Source organism: Nicotiana sylvestris, chromosome 2, assembly GCF_000393655.2.
Source record: "Nicotiana sylvestris chromosome 2, ASM39365v2, whole genome shotgun sequence".
NCBI classification, from domain to species: domain Eukaryota; kingdom Viridiplantae; phylum Streptophyta; class Magnoliopsida; order Solanales; family Solanaceae; genus Nicotiana; species Nicotiana sylvestris.
The window spans coordinates 49,441,409-49,445,919 of record NC_091058.1 but is presented as its reverse complement, the minus strand read 5'-3'; positions in this window follow the sequence as shown (position 1 = coordinate 49,445,919).

Here is a 4,511-nt window from a genome sequence, read left to right as displayed (position 1 = left end):
ACTTGAAATGTAAAGACTGAAATGTATTCCTCTGTTATATGGGCGGGCTCCCAACTTCAAAACTTGAAATGTAAAGACTGAAATGTATTCCTCTGTTATATGGGCGGGCTCCCAACTTCAAAACTTGAAATGTAAAGACTGAAATGTATTCCTCTGTTATATGGGCGGGCTCCCAACTTCAAAACTTGAAATGTAAAGACTGAAATGTATTCCTCTGTTATATGGGCGGGCTCCCAACTTCAAAACTTGAAATGTAAAGACTGAAATGTATTCCTCTGTTATATGGGCGGGCTCCCAACTTCAAAACTTGAAATGTAAAGACTGAAATGTATTCCTCTGTTATATGGGCGGGCTCCCAACTTCAAAACTTGAAATGTAAAGACTGAAATGTATTCCTCTGTTATATGGGCGGGCTCCCAACTTCAAAACTTGAAATGTAAAGACTGAAATGTATTCCTCTGTTATATGGGCGGGCTCCCAACTTCAAAACTTGAAATGTAAAGACTGAAATGTATTCCTCTGTTATATGGGCGGGCTCCCAACTTCAAAACTTGAAATGTAAAGACTGAAATGTATTCCTCTGTTATATGGGCGGGCTCCCAACTTCAAAACTTGAAATGTAAAGACTGAAATGTATTCCTCTGTTATATGGGCGGGCTCCCAACTTCAAAACTTGAAATGTAAAGACTGAAATGTATTCCTCTGTTATATGGGCGGGCTCCCAACTTCAAAACTTGAAATGTAAAGACTGAAATGTATTCCTCTGTTATATGGGCGGGCTCCCAACTTCAAAACTTGAAATGTAAAGACTGAAATGTATTCCTCTGTTATATGGGCGGGCTCCCAACTTCAAAACTTGAAATGTAAAGACTGAAATGTATTCCTCTGTTATATGGGCGGGCTCCCAACTTCAAAACTTGAAATGTAAAGACTAAAATGTATTCCTCTATTATATGGGCGGGCTCTCAACTTCAAAACTTGAAATGTAAAGACTGAAATGTATTCCTCTATTATATGGGCGGGCTCCCAACTTCAAAACTTGAAATGTAAAGACTGAAATGTATTCCTCTGTTATATGGGCGGGCTCCCAACTTCCAGACTTGGAATATAACAACTGAAATGTATTCCTCTGTTATATGGGCGGACTCCCAACTTCAAAACTTGAAATGTAAAGACTGAAATGTATTCCTCTGTTATATGGGCGGGCTCCCAACTTCCAGACTTGAAATATAACAACTGAAATGTATTCCTCTGTTATATGGGCGGGCTCCCAACTTCAAAACTTGAAATGTAAAGACTGAAATGTATTCCTCTGTTATATGGGCGGGCTCCCAACTTCAAAACTTGAAATGTAAAGACTGAAATGTATTCCTCTGTTATATGGGCGGGCTCCCAACTTCAAAACTTGAAATATAAAGACTGAAATGTATTCCTCTGTTATATGGGCGGGCTCCTAACTTCAAAACTTGAAATGTAAAGACTCAAATGTATTCCTCTATTATATGGGCGGGCTCCCGACCTCCGGACTTGAAATGTAAAGACTGAAATGTATTCCTCTGTTATATGGGTGGGCTCCCAACTTCAAAACTTGAAATGTAAAGACTGAAATGTATTCCTCTGTTATATGGGCGGGCTCCCAACTTCAAAACTTGAAATGTAAAGACTGAAATGTATTCCTCTGTTATATGGGCGGGCTCCCAACTTCAAAACTTGAAATGTAAAGACTGAAATGTATTCCTCTGTTATATGGGCGGGCTCCCAACTTCAAAACTTGAAATGTAAAGACTGAAATGTATTCCTCTGTTATATGGGCGGGCTCCCAACTTCAAAACTTGAAATGTAAAGACTGAAATGTATTCCTCTGTTATATGGGCGGGCTCCCAACTTCAAAACTTGAAATGTAAAGACTGAAATGTATTCCTCTGTTATATGGGCGGGCTCCCAACTTCCAGACTTGAAATATAACAACTGAAATGTATTCCTCTGTTATATGGGCGGGCTCCCAACTTCAAAACTTGAAAGGTAAAGACTAAAATGTATTCCTCTATTATATGGGCGGGCTCTCAACTTCAAAACTTGAAATATAAAGACTGAAATGTATTCCTCTGTTATATGGGCGGGCTCCCAACTTCAAAACTTGAAATGTAAAGACTGAAATGTATTCCTCTGTTATATGGGTGGGCTCCTAACTTCAAAACTTGAAATGTAAAGACTGAAATGTATTCCTCTGTTGTATGGGCGGGCTCCCAACTTCAAGACTTGGAATATAACAACTGAAATGTATTCCTCTGTTATATGGGCGGGCTCCCAACTTCAAAACTTGAAATGTAAAGACTGAAATGTATTCCTCTGTTATATGGGCGGGCTCCCAACTTCCAGACTTGAAATATAACAACTGAAATGTATTCCTCTGTTATATGGGCGGGCTCCCAACTTCAAAACTTGAAATGTAAAGACTGAAATGTATTCCTCTGTTATATGGGCGGGCTCCCAACTTCAAAACTTGACATGTAAAGACTGAAATGTATTCCTCTGTTATATGGGCGGGCTCCCAACTTCCAAACTTGAAATATAACAACTGAAATGTATTCTTCTGTTATATGGGCGGGCTCCCAACTTCAAAACTTGAAATGTAAAGACTGAAATGTATTCCTCTGTTATATGGGCGGGCTCCCAACTTCAAAACTTGAAATGTAAAGACTGAAATGTATTCCTCTGTTATATGGGCGGGCTCCCAACTTCAAAACTTGAAATGTAAAGACTGAAATGTATTCCTCTGTTATATGGGCGGGCTCCCAACTTCAAAACTTGAAATGTAAAGACTGAAATGTATTCCTCTGTTATATGGGCGGGCTCCCAACTTCAAAACTTGAAATGTAAAGACTGAAATGTATTCCTCTGTTATATGGGCGGGCTCCCAACTTCAAAACTTGAAATATAACAACTTCCATTCTGCAGGCGGGCTCCTGACTCCTTTAACTTGAATCATCTTTTTTCAACTGCTTCCCTCAAAATTGGTGTCTTATTCCTCCGAAAACTGTTGGGGACAACTCCGGTATTTTATTCACAACTGTGTTATTTTCCTTCTTCAAAGACTACTTCCTTTAAAGCTGGTGCTTTCCTTCCACTGGAATTACTTCCCTCCGACTGGTGTTTTCATTTCTCTGAAACCTGCCGGGAATAACACTGCTGGGGAATTATCTTCCTTCTTTAAGACTAGTTACTTTCCTCCCTTTAGCAATGATGGGGATGATACTGACTCAAAGACCACTACCCTTAAAACTTGGGTTATCTTGCTTCTTCCAAGATTGCTTTCTTTAAAACTTGTACTCTTTTTCCCGTAAACTGCGGGGGATTCCACTTCCTTCAAAACTTGTGTTATCTTCCATCTTCCCCAAGTGGGTATCTGACTTCAAGAAAATTTTCGCAATGAGAGAAAATTTTCTGCCCCAGTTTGATAATCTTCTTTGTGTCCATGTCTTCCCGCTGTCAATAATATCTGCTTTCCCTGTTTCAAATCAAAGAGAAATTTGTTAGTTTAAAACGTGGTGAGTAGTCGTGCCACTTCTGCTGGGGATGGTTTTTCCCTTTTTCCTTTCCCTGCTTTGCTATAAAACTTGATGGGGATGATATTATTTGCTGAGGATGATACTTCTGCTAGGGATGGTTTTTCTTTTCTCTTCCTTCCCCGCTCTGTGTTGTCCTACCAATGCGGAACTTGGTCGAGAATCTGTCGGAGTTGTTCCTGTATCTCGCAAATCTGCTAGGGATCCCCATAACCTTTTAACTGTTGCTTTTCTGTTTTTCTCCAACTTCTCCTGGAAATTTGGTCCTCTTGGGATCTAGACCCATTCATCATTTGGTCTTGCGACCAACTTCTTTTCGCTTTATCGCCTTATCTTTGGCCTGTCCTATTCGCATTTTGCTTTGCACCATTTTGGCAACTGGTAGTAAGCTCTGAAAATCCTTTTCAAGAACAAACTGTTGGGGAGGTAAAGTCTTTAAACCAAGAAATGAAAAAGTGATGATTTCAAAAAATAGAAAAAGAAGAAGTCTTTCTGAACAAATACTGGGGAGAAGGAAAGAAAAGAACTTATCTGAATGATATAACCGATCCCAACGATCATGTCGCGCATTCCAAATTAATCAAACCAGTCTATTTGTATCAATCAACCCTTAGGACGGCCTCATGTTGCCGGGGATAAACAGGCACTCAACTCTTTGCCAAATGCGGATCATTTCCGCCAATCTTGTCTTGTCGCCTCATAGTGCCCTTCGAGGGGTTTTCACTAATAAGACTCTCTCGTTTCTCTCAACTCCCGTCATCTTATGGTGCCTGTGAAGGTTTTCACCGATAAGACTCTCTCGTTTTATTTCTCTCATCTTTCGTCGCCTTATGGTGCCTGTGAAGGTTTTCACCGATAAGACTCTCTCATTTTATTTTATTTTTCAGTTGGGGATTGGAGTGCTGCCGATATGACTCTCTCTGCTGGGGATTCTTTTCGGTTATC